The sequence below is a fragment of the Miniopterus schreibersii genome, assembly GCF_964146895.1.
Source record: "Miniopterus schreibersii genome assembly, chromosome: 10".
Classification (NCBI taxonomy): Eukaryota; Metazoa; Chordata; class Mammalia; order Chiroptera; family Miniopteridae; genus Miniopterus; species Miniopterus schreibersii.
Genome location: NC_138110.1, coordinates 17075265 through 17092674, shown reverse-complemented (window position 1 = coordinate 17092674; position 17410 = coordinate 17075265). Strand labels below are relative to the sequence as shown.

At 41.3% G+C, this 17410-nt stretch overlaps 1 protein-coding gene and 1 pseudogene across 6 annotated transcripts in view; one reads left to right on the top strand and one right to left on the bottom strand.

Moving 5' to 3' along the window:
* Positions 1-15032, bottom strand: part of CCDC68 (coiled-coil domain containing 68) — a 41376-nt gene extending 26344 nt beyond the window's left edge. The window contains exons 1-2 of one of the 5 annotated variants that reach the window (XM_081150153.1): positions 14868-15006; positions 1784-1879 (exon numbers count right to left, since the gene is read on the bottom strand). The gene's annotated coding sequence lies outside the window, so the exon portion shown is untranslated. Of the gene's footprint in view, positions 1-1783; positions 1880-14668 lie in introns of all 5 variants that reach the window. The other 4 variants (XM_081150151.1, XM_081150152.1, XM_081150154.1 and 1 more) reach the window with 4 other exon arrangements.
* Positions 7308-12766, top strand: LOC308562841 (elongation factor 1-beta pseudogene; annotated as a pseudogene). The gene is made up of 2 exons: positions 7308-7327; positions 12093-12766. The product of its transcript is annotated as an elongation factor 1-beta pseudogene (transcript).
* Positions 15033-17410: the final 2378 nt, after the last annotated feature.

Sequence of the window (17410 nt, the reverse complement as noted above, 5' to 3'; positions counted from 1 at the left end):
AATAAATATACATATCTACAACTATAGTCTACATATTTAAATCCAAGAGTCACTGCTTGCAAATAATTAGCTCAGCAAAGCAATCTTAAACTACACTTAGGAATAATATTGTTGGTAGAAATACTGGTATTGCTATTTACTAGTATATGTGCGTGCATGCATATGCCTGACTCACCCACATGAATGCATAATAAAGTCAAGAAGGCATTGCCTTAACATCATTAAGAACCAAGATTTTTAGTGTAAAGAAAAAAATAAACAAATCAGAACCAAAAAAGTTTCATAAAAACCTTGTAATCTGAACTGAAATTATGAGTATAAAATAATGACTTTTTTTCCTTTAAAAAAGTATATTCTAAATCTAACCACTGAAAAATAGCAGTTAACGCTCCTAGTGCCCATACTGTGGTCTCAGTATACTATTTTCTACTAAAAAGAAACCAGGGCCTCTTGAGAGATCCAGGTCTGGGGCAAGAAATATATAAGGTGAGGTACCTTGTCATGCCAGAAAGCAAAAAAGTCATCAAATACTACTTGAATAAAACACAGAAACCAGCCTAAAGAGGGATGGCTGTGAGAAACTGAAACACAGCAAAAAATTTTAAATTCCTGAAATTAGGATGTCAGAGAAACACCACCACCAACACCACCACCACCAATCCTCGTTGTCCAACTCGATGGAGATAGGCCGCCACTATATTAAAGATTAGCCTAAAAAGGGGAGAGGGGGGTGCCCACAAGCATTTATCTTGCCTTTGCTGTATGAACTGTATTTCATGGTAACCAAATAACCGATGAGGGAAATTTTTTAAAAGGATTCCTGCTAACATATGTGAGGGACTGGTAGAATTAGAAAGCTTACATTTTACAACCCCCTATGAAATAACGGATCTAAGCAACACTTATTGACTGGTACTAATACATGAGGTGTGAGGTTGGTGAGGGATATGTTAACCTGAGGGACCCCACTAATCAATATTAACCCAAGTAAAAAAGAGACAGCAGGCAATTTGCCCTCCAGATGTGGTTCAATCCCAAGTAGAAAGCATCACCTATGAAATATTTTTTTTAAAAAAATGAGCCTGAATCTAATCAAGCTTCTATATCTAACAGCAACCAATATCTGGACAAGAGGAAAATGTTTAACGACACTACTAGGGCAAAGGCTGCAATCAGCCAAATCCAGATTAGATTAAGTATTATGCGACAAACAACTAGTTCCTTCTAAAACTAACTGTATAAAGAAAGATGAGGCGAAAAGAAATTGCTCTAAATTAAGAGTCTTAAGAGACACATGACCAAATGTAATGTATGAATCTTCTTTGGCTCCTGATTCAAATAAACCAGCTCTATAAAGACACTTTTGAGACAACTGGGGAAATTTTAACAGTGGCTGGAAAATAGATGATGTTAGAGAATCACTGTATAGGCGTGATAATGAATTTCTGACATGCTTTAAATAAAGATCTTATCTATTAGTCATACATTCTGAAGCGTTTTCAGGTGAAATAATATTACATTTGGAATTGCTTTAAAATCCTCTAATCCAGAGGGGGAAAATGGGATGGGGTAAAGATGAAAGAAGTTTGGGCAAAATGCAAGGCATTGTTAAAGCTGGGCGACAGGGTTCATTACGCTCCTCTACCTATTTTGTTTCTCTGGGAAATTGCCTTAATAAATAGTAAAGAACTAAAAATTAAAATAGAAAGTCTTGTGAAGTAGGATTATTAATCTCATTTTACCGATAAAGAAGCCAAGACTCCCATAGGTGATGATAACTTACCCAATATCAAAGTAAAACTAACAGAGGTGAAACTCAAACTTTTATCTTTTAGACACCAAGTTCAAGAGTCTTTCCATCACATTAAGGCTGGCTTCCCTAGTGAGAAAAAACAACAAACAACAATATTTAAAATTTAGCAATAGCCTATGCAGTTAAAACACAAAGAATTTTCATACTTGCTAGCATCAGTTTACAACTAGCTAGCTTCTGGGGATAGCTCAGAGTTTTGCATTTATCCTTTAATCTTGGATGAAACTGACAGACTATGCCAAGAATTTTCCATTTTATTCTAAATCTTCTTAGGCAGCCACGATGAGATGGCTTCTATTTGTTTAGGCCGAAGCAGATTTGGCAGCTGCAACTCTGCTGTTACAGAAAGTGAGTGGAAGTACTTCTGTTGCTGGGTCCTCTTAAATCTCTTCTGGGATTAAGGCCTTGGTCCAAAACAACATTTAAATGCTCAAAGTACAAAATAAAATAACAAAATATAAACAGACTCCTAGATACAGAGAATAGACTGATAGCTGTCAGAGGGGAGGGGGTTGGGTGAAAAAAGTGAAGCGATTAAGCAAAGCAAACAAACAAATTAAAAAAACCCTCATAGGCACCAACAACAGTATGATCGATCATTCCTAGAGGGAAAGGGGGTGGGAGGAGAGGAGAGGGGAAAGGGGGAATAAATGGTGATAGAAGGAGACTTGACTTTGGGTGGTGAACACACAATACAATATACAGATGATGTGTTATAGAATAGTACACCTGAAAGCTATATAATTTTATTAACCAATGTCACCCCAATAAATACAATAAAAAAACTAGAAATGCCCATAGAGACAACCAGCAATGTGTCTGGAAACCAGAGGTGGAGTGGTCAGGCTAGAGTGGTGGTCAGCAAACCAGGGTCCATGAGCTGGAGCTGGCTTCCTGTCTTTTTGGACAGCCTATGACCTAAGAATGGTTCTTAAATTCCAATCTTTCAAAAAACCCCCAAAGAAAAACATTTGATGACACATGAAAATTACATGAAGTTTCAATTTAGTGTCCCTAAATCAAGCTTTACTGTAATCGTGGCCATTCGTTTACATAGAGTCTATGCTGCTTTAGAACTACAAACAGCAGAACTGAGTATGACAGAGAAAATATGTGACAAGCAATGTTTAATATATTAACTGTCATCTGCTCCTTGACAGAAAAATCCTAGGTTAGGGCTTGGCAGGGGGTGGGAGCAAAACCAGTGGGAAAACAGAGGCAAGCAAAACATCAGTTTGGTCTGAGTTGGTTTTGGTTCCCTAGTTCACTCCCCCTTGATTTATATCCCCACTTGATGGATTTACCACCTTCTTTTTTCTTTTTACTATGTTATACATTGTGTACAAGAACAAATGATAACAGGCATTTCACCATAGGAAGTAATCACTCTTAAGAAAGGATCCCACTGATTCCTCTGTCTTTTATAATTTGAAAATCACAATGGGCCTCATGTTATACATGCAAGAACATCTTTTCTTTTGTGTTATTTATTCTTAATATCAAGAAATGCAGCTCCTTAATCACGGCTATTTCCACTCACTGTTGGGCCATCTTGAACAAGTTCCATAAAATCCTAGCCTCATCTTACATATCTGTAAAATAGGAGTGAAAACACCTAGAGTTGTAAAAACAAAGATTTTTTTAATCCCTGTTTGTAGAAGGCGCTCAATAGATAGCAACTGCTGATATTGCTGCTCCTATTACTTTATATTATTGATGACCACAGAAGATTAGCAGCTGGTAACAGAGAGGGTAGTTCATGCCTAGCTGGTTGCAAGGTTTATATCCAACTCTATTCATATAAAATCAAATTCCATTTCTTTCTTTGGTTCACAAACTTTTGCAACCACAGTCCTTGATTTGTATAAAGAAACCCAAGGGGAACTTAAGCCCGCAAAGTCCAATTGCCATATGGCATTACCATCCTGGGGAAAATCCATCTTAGCATTTTATTTCTGCCAGAAGTAGATTAGGCAGATAAAATTTTCAACATAAAACACAATCAGTTAATTAAAGGGAGAAACGAATTTTATTTGTTTTCTGCTAGGGTGGATTGAAGACAGCTTACAAGTGGCATCGCTCCAAGAGGTGTTATTTCCTAGATCAGGGCTGTGCAGGCAGGGCTCCCAGGGGGAAGGGGAGGTGCTGAGCGGACTGGGCTTTGTTGTCTCCACTTGAACCAAAGCAGCTCTGCTTTGTTCATTCTCACACTGAATTTTTCCATGAGGCTTTCTATAAAGAAAGAGCTTTCTACAGAGAAAGGGTATGGAGCTAGATTATCTAGTTTCATGGCCTGACCCTGCCACTCTGTAGATGTGTGTCCTTGAACAAGTTCCTTAACCTCTCTGTGCCTCTGTTTCCTTATTAGTGAAATTCAGATAATAGTAGTAACATTAATAATTAATAATATAAATAATAAACCAGAAATTTAAAATGGAATTGTTTGAGTTAACATTTCTCAAGCACTTATAATAGTGCCTAGCACATAATAAATGATTTGTACGTGTTCATCCTATGAGTAAATAAAATACGAAATTATTAGTGGTAGAGTAGAACCAGGTAATATTTTAAACAGTCTGCAGATTGAACTGGGCTATAAAAAGATCTGTTTGGGGGAATTTAAAGACTAGCAAGTCCATGGTATTGGTTCTTTCTTGAGAAAGCATCTATAATCCATCAACACCCCAACTGATTATCCTATCATCTAATGAATAGTTTACAGTTTATAAAGCAATTCATATATATTATTGTGAATTGTGATAAAGCAACACATCACTGGTCACCCAGAATAATGTGATGGGGCCTACTTCTCTGTTTAATGACAGTGGGATGGCTTACCTATTATACAATCAACATGCATAAGGCACTGTTATGGGTTGAATTGTCCTCTCTACCATTCACATGTTGAAGTCCTAGCCCTCAGTACGTTAAGAGGTGACCTTATTTGAAAATAGGGTCACTATAGATGTAATATGTTAAGATGATGTCATACTGGGGTAGGGTGGACCCCTAATCACATATGACTGGTGTCTTCATAAAAAGGGGAAGTGGAGGCAGCAATCAAGGTGATGCTTCTACAAGCCAAAGAATGCCCCAAATTGCCAGAGAACCATCAGAAGCTGGACCATGAGATTCTCCCTCAAAGCCTGAGAAGGAACCAACCCTGCCAACACTTACCTTGAACTTCCAGCCTCCAGAACTGTGAGACAAGAAATGACTATGTTTAAGCTACTGTTTGTGGCTTGGTCATAGCAGCCCTAGGACACCGGTGCAGGCACTGTTTAGATCCTAGAGATTCCAACAAAAGTGTTTCTTTCCTTAACCCTTAATTCAGTCATTCATATGTTAAATATTTATTGAATAAAGCTGTGTTAAGAGCTGTGGCCACAGAAGTGAGCCAGAGACCCTGCCTTCATGGGACTTTTAGTACAGAGTGGGAGACACACATTAAACAAATCAGTAAGTACACAGGGAGCATAGTGAGAGGCGATAACAAGTGTCCTGAAGAAAAGCAGAGCAGGGAACAGAATAATAGGTGGTGTCATGTGGTAAGGGAAGGCCAATCTGAAGAAGTGGCATTTAAGCAACAGGCTTGAATAAAAGAAGTGAAGCACTGTGGCCATCTGGGAGAAGATTCCAGGCAAAGCGGGGAGGAAAGAACAGAGGCTGGGAGTTGCTTCAAGTCATATTCTGCAGGCAAGGAACCCAATGTAGCATATTATGTTTTTCTTTTCCTTTTAATGTACCAGGGATTTTTAAAAAATTGCCTGAAACTCAAGACTTCCAATCTGCCTAAAGAGCTGTCTCCACAGCCACAGAAAACAGGTCTCGGCCTGGCTGCTAAGGCTCCCTCGGGGTTGAAGGAAAGGCTGGGTACAGCAAAGTCAAGGCAAATGCAACGGACTCCAGGTGAGCCCAGGGAAGGGCCCACAAGGCCCAGGTGACGGCACAGTCGTCTTCTCAATTCATTTCCGTGGCAGCTGGCTGGAGAGCACCATGGTGCGTGCTTGGCATGTTTTGGCCACTCAGCACTCGAATCTCCTTCCCAGAACTACGGAATCGCCATCTGACCCAGTCATCCGAGTACTGTCCCCTGGAAAGGGACTGGCTGTCGGGCTCCTGGAAGCTGGAGGTGGTGAAAACTTGTTACTCTTCTGGGGCAGGAAGGGGGCTGGCACAGGGTAGTGCTTTGCGTGCAGGCAGGAATGCCAGTGGAGGTATCCAGTGACCAGTGGCAATGCCAGGAGGACTTTATTCTGCTCTCGCTACAGCCTGATCTTTGGGAGTTTTTGCCATTAATTCTGGGTGCTGCTCCATATCCTTCCAGTAAATTCCTTTTCTGCCTAAGTTAGCCAGAATCACTTACTCAGGTTTACAACCAAGATCTCCGATTGGTTGGGACACTGTTTCTGAGTTTTCAGTTTCCCAGGTCTGAGCTAATAATATTGAATATCATTTCATCATTCTTGATTACTATTATATAGAGCTTAGATATTAGAAACTGAAAAAATTAGTTACCATAAAAGCGCTACAAGGGTATTTAGGTTATATAAGGGGGAAGAAGCTAACATATCTCCAAACCCTTGAAGAGACCATCTCCTGAATATTAAAGAGCATACCTGTTCTGCATCCACATTACACAGCACAATGGTGACATCCAGTGTCAGCTAGCTAAATCTCATGTGACTGTGCGATTTACCTGAGAAAGTGATGTACAGCATATCAAAAGACATGCATGTTAACACTGAGCCCAAGTAATTACAGTTTTCAAGTAATAACCTAAGATTTTAAAAGCAGAATTAATTTTATTCATTTGCAAATGCTGCTTATTTGTATATACACATATATTTACCTCATAGCCAATGCTATGCAAAACTCTTAGATATGAAATAAAAGCAATTTCCTTTTGAGGGGAAAAAGATTGAAATATTGCTACAAACACAATATATAAATATAGACGATTGACAAAGTACTGTGTCATTTACCAAGAAATCATTTTCCATATACTCTCAAAATTAATCATTACAAAACACTGTCTATAGTTATTATCTGTATATCTCTATCTCTATCCTTATATATGTGTGTATAATGCAACCAAGTCACAAACAAGTGATATAAGATTTCCAAGGTCATAAATTGACTTCATCCCCTGAACCCACATAAGTTCAGGTTTGAGATAGATCCCAAATCCAGGTATCTTTGCAAAGAAATGATCTATCTGCATAGCTCATTGGTATAATTTAAAAATTTTAAAAACAGCTGACAGTTTCACCCAGTGCCCATATAACAACTAAACTGCAAAGGGCAGCAAATCACATGGATCCCTTCCCATTTGGAGAGGTGGGGAGTAGGACCCAGGGTCTGTTGCATACCCACCACATGCAGGCTGCCTTTAATTATCCTCACAAATACCCTGAGAGGCTGGTGTATCAGTCCCATTTCACAGATGAGGAAATGAGGCTCAACACAATTAAGCAAAGGCAGCTAGTTCATAATGGTCATGGATCCCAACCTGTGAGTACGGTGGCTCTTTCCAACTTACAACTCCTGTTGCATTCTGAATGAATTTCTAAGCTTAGTTTCTTAAGCCCAAGCTAGTTTGGTAATCAGAGTTTTCCAAAGTGCATCACTAAGTAATAGTCAAGTACCTCCTAGTGTGAGCTCCTAGGTGTGTCCTTCAGGGACCTGAGCAGACACTGATGTCCCAATAGATTTACCCCACGAGCTGAAGGAGTATGAACTCATGGCTTAAAATCAGGGCTTTGGACTAGATTGGTCTGCCCACAAGACTTTGTCCTCCTTCCCCACTAGCTGGGTGGCCTCGGGAAAGCTTTAAAACTCCACCCTAGGCTTCAGCTTCCTCAACTGGAAAATTCAGATGACAATGCTAACTTCCCTACAGAGTTACATGAGGATTAAAAGGGATAACACATAAAAAGTGCTCACTGGAGTATCTGACCCATAATACACATTTAAGGAATATTAAATGCCTAAATTCACAACTTAACTGTGGACATTTGCTTATAGGACATCATTTGAAAGTACCAATGATAAGCTCAGTTGACCCCACTCAATTCCTGTCCCTCACTCCCATCAGTCAATTATTCCTTCTGCTTTGACCTTCTCTGTTAACAATCAACTCAAAAGCCACTTATGACTTGTGAGTGAAAAAAATATGAAAAGAAGCAGATGTCAGTTCCATATATCTCAGTTGTTTGTAACATTTACAAGGAAGGTGTCCATTTGGAAAATTTCTCTTGTGGCTTTATAAAATATTTTGAGTAAAAAGCTCAGGAATATATAAAATAGTTATAACTTCCTAAACTCATCCTGGAATATTTTAGCTTCAACATAATTTACTTAGTTTTAAAAATTATCCAGCAAAGGAGGAAACAGACAATACCAAGTGTGAGTGAGGGTGTGGAGGTGGAAGTCCTGTCTGTTGCTGGTGGGGATGAAAACTGTGCCACCACAGTGGACAACGCTTGGGTAGTTTCCTATGAAGTTAAGCGCACACTGTACAACCCAGCAATTCCACTCTTAGGTATTTGCCCAAGCGAAATGAAAGTTTATGTTCCATAAAACACAAATGTTTATGATGGCCAAACACTAGAAAAAATGCAAATATTCATCAACAGGTGAACCCTACTCATCAACACAGAAAAATAAGCTACTGATACACACAACATGGATGAATCTCAAATGCATTATGCTGACTGAAGGTAGCCAAATCCAAAAGGCTACATACTCTATGGTTCCACTTATATAACACTCTAGAAAATTCTCTGGAGACAGAAAACAGATCAGTGATTACCTGGAGTCTGGGGGGTGGGGGAGGAGCTAAAGGGGAGCCAAGAGATATTTTGAGGGGAAGATGGGTGATATAACTGTTCTATATCTTGATGGTCATGGTGGTTCCATGACTGTGACCATTTGTCAAAACCTACAGAACTCTACACTAAAAAGGGTGAATCTATATACTTCTATTTTTAAAATAAGAATCCAATAGTACCCTAGAAAAAGCAAAATACAATTGAGATTTCAGAATCCAAGGACCTTCACTGACTTTATCAAAACTAACTGGAAGCCATGATTAGCTGGATTTGCTTTTCTCCATTCGAACTATTGACCCCTCAAAAAGTAAATACGGCCAAAAAAGAAAACCAGTGATGTACTCAGGATTGTTCAAGCATTGGTGACTGGGCTGCTGATAGGCAGGTAGAATACTGCTGTTGCAAGAACAGTCAGTGGAGCCTGACAATCAATATGGGGATAGAAACAAGGGAAATCTAAACATCTTAAGTTAATTATAATTATTATTTACTAAGGTGGAAGAGTAGGAAGAAATATATAAAAAGTATCTGAAAATATTTGCAACAAGATTTAAATCTAATTCGTGAACCTACAGCTCCTTGTCTCATCTATCCATTGCTTTCCTAATCACTTTCTAGATGCGCAGCATGTTATCATTCCTCACAGCTGCCCATTTTCCCGCAGCCTATCGGGGCAGTGGCCATGGAGCCTGCTCAGGTAGCCACCGCCTGAGGCAGCCGGGCCTCCACCCACCCTCTGGCTCCAGGAAGATGTCAGACTGCTCCGAGGGCAGCATCCCACCAAAATCCAGGCGATAATAGACAAAACACAAGGATGAGAGGTAACATCTACTTCTTTATACCAAAACCAAGTTCCTTATACTGAATCACATCAACAAATTTTATGATGAGTGAGCTCATCAAAGTATTGAGGAGATGCATACAGCTCAGTGCTGATGGAGTCTTCTTCTAAGGGAGTGTCCATGCCTACCTCAAAGTCTACGAAAGTGAAAAGGGTGCCAATGGATTCCTGTAATTGGTACATGACTCTTAGGAGACAATGGAAATGAAACTGTCAGTGTACGGCCACAAAAGTGCATCTGTCCTCGGAATGTCTAAACCCTTACCAAGTTAAAAAAAAAAAGACGTTGCCAACAGAGATGGATCAGTTCAACTAGACACATAATCAAAAGAGTTGTGTTTCCACCCAGGAGTTTTAGCAAGCTGCTTTGATATTTCAAACAGAAAAATTCAGCTCCAAGGAAGCATAGTCAGTTTTGGAAAACTGTATTATTTAACCTAGACGCTCTTGTTTTCAAATTTTAGAAGTTTGAAAGGTAGAATCCTTTACAGTCTAAGTTGTCAATAAAATAGACCTCCAAGTTATGTTAGTGTACTTTTCCCCCCAATAGGAAGCTGCAATTTCAGCAGCAACTTACAGGCATTCAGAGACATAGTGTCCTCTCTTTAGTGTCACAGAATCTGCCAACTTTTTAGAGAAGGGTTTCTACTCAACTAGGGAACTCTCCTTGAGAAGGTCTTTAAGCATAAGCTGTCAAGTGTAACCTCCTAAAATGAATTGCCCACTTAGTAGTTGGCACAAAGCAGGGTGACTGGGTTTATACAAAAACAGCTCTGATTGACTGCTTGCTGCTCAAGATTCCTTACTACTAAGAGAGGCATACCAAGGCCTACGCTTTGGCAGCGTTAGAAGGTTCTTATTTGCTCTGTTCTATAGACTACAGAAAAACAGCACAGCCTCACAGGAACTTGGATCATTTATAATTTTGGTCTAGCTCCTAAAAAATCACAGAGGGAAAAGGAGTGACATTTCTTCTGTTTTGGATTTTCTCTGATCTAAGAGCTCAAACTAGTGCCTGATTTTGTAAATAAATGAACAGGTATATCAGTTTCATTCTTTAGCACAGACATAGAAACAACAGAATAATAAAACTAAAAGCATGTAAGTCCAGATACACTCTCTGCCAATTTTTGGCTAAAGGGTGCAGATGATTCATGCTTTACGTTAAGTGTGCCACTAAAATATGTTACTAAGAAGCACTCATATTTTGAAGAGTAACTCAGTGATCACTGTTAGGTCTAAGAATCACCCAAATTCCCTTACTCTAAATCTATACATTTGGGATGAAAACATATCAAAGGAGATGTATCTTCTTTACAAACATTAATGTCAAGAGCTAAACACCTTTCAAGTCCAACCTAAGAGAATGAATGGCCCTGGCCAGTGTGGCTCAGTTGGTTTAACATCATTCCTTGCCCCTAAAGGTTGCTAGTTTGATTCCTGGTCAGGGCACATACCCAGGTTGTGGGTTCGGTCCTTGGTTGGGATGCCATATGGGAGGCAACCTATTGATGTTTCTCTCTCAACATCAATGTTTTTCTCTCTCTCTCTCTCTAAAAAAATCAATAAAAACATATTTTAAAAAGGACTTTTAAAAGACTGAATGACTGATGCTTCTTTCTATCAGCACAAGGTTCACCATTCACAATTTTCATGGGTGTATCACAGAAAGATCACAGTTATGTCTCAGTCAGGAAAGGTCAGTAATCCAAACCAGGAATCTGTTTTTCATAAACACAAATAAGAGGTTGGCTCCCATCAGTTATTTTCAAATTATGCTGCTGTGGAAGCTATACCAATGTGTCTGTCTTACCACCTAAATGTAATTGCAGAAATGTCCACCAACCGGTGAACAAAATGTGTTACAGCCATACAATGGAATGAGTATTAGCAATAAAAAGAAACCAACCAGTTCACAACCCGAGTGAACCTCAAAAACATTATTTTAGGTGAAAGAAGCCAGATGCTCATGACCATGTACTGTATGATTCCGTTTGTATAAAGTGTTCAGAAAAGTCAAATCTAAAGAGACAAAAAGGAGATTAGTGGCTGCCTGGGGCTGAAGGTGGTGACTGGAAACAGGCACGTGGGATCTTTTTGAGGTCATGAAAATGTTCTAAAATTGGATTGTGGTAATGGTTGTACAATTTTGTAAATTTACTAAAAATCATTGAATTATACACTTGAATAAATTTTTTAGTATGTAAATTATACCTCTAATTAAACTGTTTTTTAAAAAAAACAAAAAAAGTGGGGTCAAGAATGCCTTGAATAAAGCCACTCTTTTCCTCTGGGGAGAAATATAATTGCAGTCAAATTTTTCTAATATACAAGAAAAATAATTTAATGAATAGAATTTTCTCAAGTTAAAGTTTTTCATTCATTCATTTACTGGCATCCACTACTAAAAGTTTAGTTTTTATTTAATTTGCATGAAATTGATATTTAACTATTTTAGCTTTAATATCTCAATATTTCATAAGATTAAACCCAGCACCCATGATTCCTAAGTTCTTCCTAACCTAAGCAAAAGAGAAAACCACTTTTCCCCTCTTAGCGCTCGGCGCCGACTGCCTGGACGCCTCTTGTTTCTGCTGCTCCCCAGCTCCCGGGTCAGTGACACCATCGGTTTTGGAGGCCTGAAAAGCCCCACGGGTCCCCAGGTGCCCAAGATCTACCTGGTGGACTACACTGAGTGGTACGTGCCACCACGAGCAGATGTGGCAGGATCTGAAGCAGTCTCCGGCCCCCCACCTGCCAACTGGCATCATGCCCTACGCTGGTATAATCACATCAAGTCTACAAAAAGGAAAAGGCCAGGCTGCCAGGCGCGAAGAAAGCTTGGGGCGAGCATGGCCCTGCTAATGTGGAAGACACACAGGAAGTGGAGCTGCAGAGAGTGAAGACGATGGGGACACTGATCTCTTTGGATCTGATGAGGAGAAGACAAGATAAGCAAGGAGGCTAAGAGAAGAACGCCTTGCAGAGCGTGCCAAAGAAAGCCAAGAACCTGCACTTGTGCCAAGTCTCCCATCTTATTAGACGTGAAGCCTTGGGATGAGACGGAATGCAAAGCTGGAGGGAATCGGGGCCATCCAAGCAGACGGCTTGGTCTGGGGCTCTTCTAAACTGGTTCCCGTGGGGTATGGAATTTAAAAACTTCAAACACAGTGTGTAGTGGGAGATGAGAAAGTTGGGACAGACATGCTGGGGGAGAGGATCGCTGCTTCTGAGAACTGTGTACAGTCGGTGGACGTGGCTGCTTTCCACAAGATCTAAAATCCATCCTGGATCACTGCCCTTAAACACAAGCTTGAAAGATTAAGAGAAAAAGAAAGCCACTGGCCCGAATAACACGTAAGTTCCTTTACACATTTTAGATTTGACTATTTAAATCAGTGTAAGACAAGATGTGGTCTGAAACTAAGCTGGTTGAAGTCACTGTCAAAGCTGATGATCGCGGATGTGGTGCCTAATCTATGATCTCAGGTGTCCTGGAGGATTCCAGTGTTGTGTAAATTCCACGAGGACAGGAATGTGCGCTATTTACACAGGGCTGGATCCCCCCTGGTGTCTCCAACACAGAGCACAGTGCCCTGCAAAAGGGGCACTCAATAAATATTGGTTCAGTGAATTCATTAATAGGCTGAAAACCCAGATACACCAAATATTTTCTAAAACTGAATGGAAACACAGGCTCTTGTTTTCCAAATGCAGGAACATCTTCATGCTTAGCAAAATGTAAATTCACTTAACCATATAATTAAATTGATAGTAACATTTTGCCATCATGAATGTTTTTTCATCAATACATGGCCATGTAATTTTGATGTAAGTATCTCAGTTCACAAGATTTGAAACACCTACTTTCAAAGACTTTTAAATTCCCTCCAAAATCTTCAGTTTTCCCCCCTTTTCAGTTCTTACCCCAGACAAGTAAACATACACCTCATCTTTTAGTTTTGGCCAAACACAGCTTATATTTTTCATCTTTGGCCAGAACTTGGATTAGGACTCAAGCCCACAGTCCAGCACATTATAAATCACTCAGCTAACCAATAACAGGCTTGTTTTGATTCACAGACTATCAAGGTGAATAAATAATTCAACTGAAATAGTATCTATTTGTTCCACAAGCCTCTTTGCAGTTAGAGCAGGTTTAAGTCATTTAGCAAATCACAAAGATGGGCTCCTTCTTATGAAGTTCGCCTGGGTCACAGGAAGTGAAACTGTTTTCATTCCTTCTGTAAATTGAGGAGCCACGGGGAGGGCATTCCCAGCCTTAGGCACAAATTCCTCCCTGTCAGCCACCTTCACCCTCTAGGGGAAGGAGGAGGGACAGCCCAGCGGGAAACAACAGCCCCGATTGTGTCCATCAGGGTACCTGAGACTCCAGCTCAGATCACATTTCTGGCAGATCTGACTTCTGCAGAGCTGAATATTTAATAGCATTAGGTAACATCAAAAGGACAGATTATCTTTTTCTATGGCAAGTGCAGAATACAGTGATTCCCCTCTGTATTTCGATGCTTCATCTAGTCTATAAACCAAGAAAGTGGAGGAGGCCTGGATCCCTAAGATAAAAGAACTGCGGTGTAATGGCACAGACACAGCTTCAGCTATGTTCAGGGCTAATTGATTCTTCTGATTTTTACATATGTACAGATATAGAATTGTTTTTCCTTAGGAAGAAAGTTGAAAACCACAGCCACATCATCTCATCTAACACCCCCCCCCCCGGGGGGGTCCTGCATTACCCTCTTAGTAAGACACAGTAAGCCAATATTTACTGAGCGCCCCTTTTGCAGGGCACTGCGCCTCTGCACGACTGCAGGGCTCTGCAACTTCCAGCTGGAACACCCCAGGGCCACCTGGGCAGGCTGGGCCTGCAGCTGCAGAAGCCAGCACGAACCAACGAAGGGTAAGACAACCACCCGCCTTCATTCATTCCTCTGGGCTCTTAAACATACTCTCAGCAATAAAAAAATAAAAAAATAAAATGCATACCTCAAAAAGGGACATAAGAAATAAAATAAATTGCGGGCGCAGTGACCTGTCAGAGCCGCGATGAGGGGCTTCACAGGTGAAAGCGAGTTTTCCGGAGGGTTTTCTCCCAGGCCCTGAGCTGAGCAAGCAGAAACCCTAAATAATGGGGTGTGCATGGGGCGCCCGAGGACTCACTCTTTTCCTCCTGGAGCGGGGGTGGGGAGGGGAAGCCACTGTCCCCTCCCGGAGGAGCAGAAACTTTGCGCCCAGGCACTCGCAGAAGACAGCTTTCCCTGGGGCGCACTCTCCTCTCACGGGCCTTTTCGGGGAGATGTCCTTGGTGAGCTGGGCTGCGGGGAGGAGCCGGCCTCAGGGGCTCTGGGCGCCCACTCACCTGGGGGTCGCCCGGCGCGCGCCCGGGTCCGCAGCTCTCCCGCCTTGGAGGGCGCTCAGGGCGCGCGGGGGCCGGCGGTGCTCGCTCCCCGGGATCTCCCGCTGGGTGGGCCCGGGTGCGCCCCGAGCTCCTCCGGGACAGATTGGGCTCCACCCGCAGGGCGCGCCCCGGCCAGAGTCCGGCGTCTGGGTGGCTCTGGGGAGGAGCCTGGACTCCCGCCGCGCCCAGGCGCGCGCTCGCTGCTCCACGCACCCGGGGTGCGGGGCCTGCACCCCAGCACTCGGCTCCCAACACTGCACCCCTCTCAGCAGAGGTATAAGGGGGATGGAGAGCTGCTGCTGCTTTTAAAGAAGGTTCTGTTTGCACTCTAAGTTCATAAACTTTTGTTACTGTTGTTTATAATTTAACTTTTTATTTTGGAGTAATTTTAGATTTAGGACAAAGTTACAGACAGTACAGACCTAAGCCCTTCAGCGGGTGTCCCCTCATGCTCACACCTTTCAGTACCCCGATACGTTTGTCAAAACTAAGAAGTCAACGTTGTCCGTAACTAGCAACTAAACTCGACTGTGCACACATTTCACTAGTTTTCCCCTAATATCTTTCTGTTGATCGCATCAGGGTTCCACACTGAATTCAATGTCCTGTCTCTTAATCCCCTCTGGTCGGTGACAGTGTCTCAGCCCTCTCTGGTTTTTGTTTGACGGTGGTAGTTTTGAAAAATTCTGCTAAGCTATTTTGTGGATTTCTCTGCTTGGTTTTGTCTGTTTTCCTCGTGACTAGACTGGTGCTGGGTTTGGTGAAGGAAGACCACAGAGGTGAAGTGCCTTTGGGGGGGGCGGGGGGCTCATGATAACCTGACCTAGTACTAGGGACAGAAACTTTAATCACTTGGTCAAAGGAGTGCCTGCCAGGTTTCTCCAAGGCAGTCACTAGTTTTCTCTGTCCATATTCTCTTCTTTGGATGAAAGTCACTGAGTTCAGCCCGTGCCCAGAGAGGAGGGGGGAGTGTGGGAATAAATCTTCACCTCCTGGAGAGGTGGAGGATATCTACACATATTATTTGCAAGTATTCTACAAGGAAGATTTTGTTCCTCCTCTCCCATTTATTATCGATTCAATCATTTATTTATAGCCGTATGGACTCATGCATATTTATTTTATACTCTGAGCTGTAATTCAATACCACATTATTTATTTCGTTGCTCAAATTATTCTAGCTTTGACCACTGGGAATTCTTTTAGGTTGGTCCCTGTGTCCCTATGAAAGTTCATAAACTTTTAGGGCTGGGGAAAAAACCCCACTTCACTGATTATTTGATCCACCGCTCTCACATTGAACAGAGTTGGAAAACTGCAGCCCACATTGCACAGTATCTGAGGGCTTTTCAGGATCATCCTGGGAATCCTATGATTACTGAGTCCCAACCCAGTAAGAGGAAGAAAAATGGTATGTGTGTGTGTGTGTGTGTGTGTGTGTGTGTGTGTGTGTATGATGACCTTGAAGACTGGGACCCAACTGGAGAAGCGAAAGTTAATGTTTCTTAGGCAAGTTTTGGTTAACTTACCCTTATGGTTCTATTAAATAGATAAATGTATATTTATAGACAAATCATGTTCCAAAGTTAGCCATGGATGTTTATAATGACTTTAAACATTGAAGAAATCCAGCTGTTGAGGATCCTTTGTTACATTGCTTTGTTTTGCTCATGTTTGCATTTGCAAGTTGGTTCCATAAACACCACATTTCCTCCTTCCGAACTGGGATCTGGCTCAGCCCTGCTTTCTGAGACTCTGTCACCTCTCTTCCTCGCCTAAACCCTTCTTGGAGTGGGATATGTACCCCGTTAGTTCAGGTAAACACAAGATATATGGCCCAGTGAGTAATCCAGCACCACACAGCTAAGTGATTTCCTGTATTTCAAGTATTTTTTGACAAAGTTACTAAAAGTAATAATAGTTAAGAAAAATTTTGTGTTTAAGCTCCACCATAGCCCAGAAGAAACTGACAAGGTCAGAAGTGAGAGTGAGATTTCTATGCACGTTTCTGGGGGGAGTTGGGAAACTTGACCTGAAAGCAGTAATTCTAATCAATATGAAGTACTATTTCATAGTTCTGCAAATGTACTATTACCTAGGTGATTTTAATAAATCTTGTATGGAGGGGAGCCGGGAACCACTCAGGACTAACACGAATGTAGAATTATAAAATATTAGCAACCTACACAGTACTGCCCAGGAGAATCCATAAACCATCCTTAGATGTAAAAGTCCAGTGATGTGCCTTAGGAGTTGGAACTGGGGCGTCAGGGGTCAATGTTTATCAATTTCCCTTGTAGCTTTAGCATCTGGTTGCTATTTTTATGACACACTATGTACAAATCATTTTAAGTAACCAGATATTTTGAAGCTGCTTCTGTTCACACCTTACTTAAGATTATTCATATTTTAAAATAAAGTATTAGTATTATGCATCTTTTGGAAGGGCTTGGGTTGGTCTGATGGAAATTGTATAGGGACTAAAGCATCTCCAAACCACCATC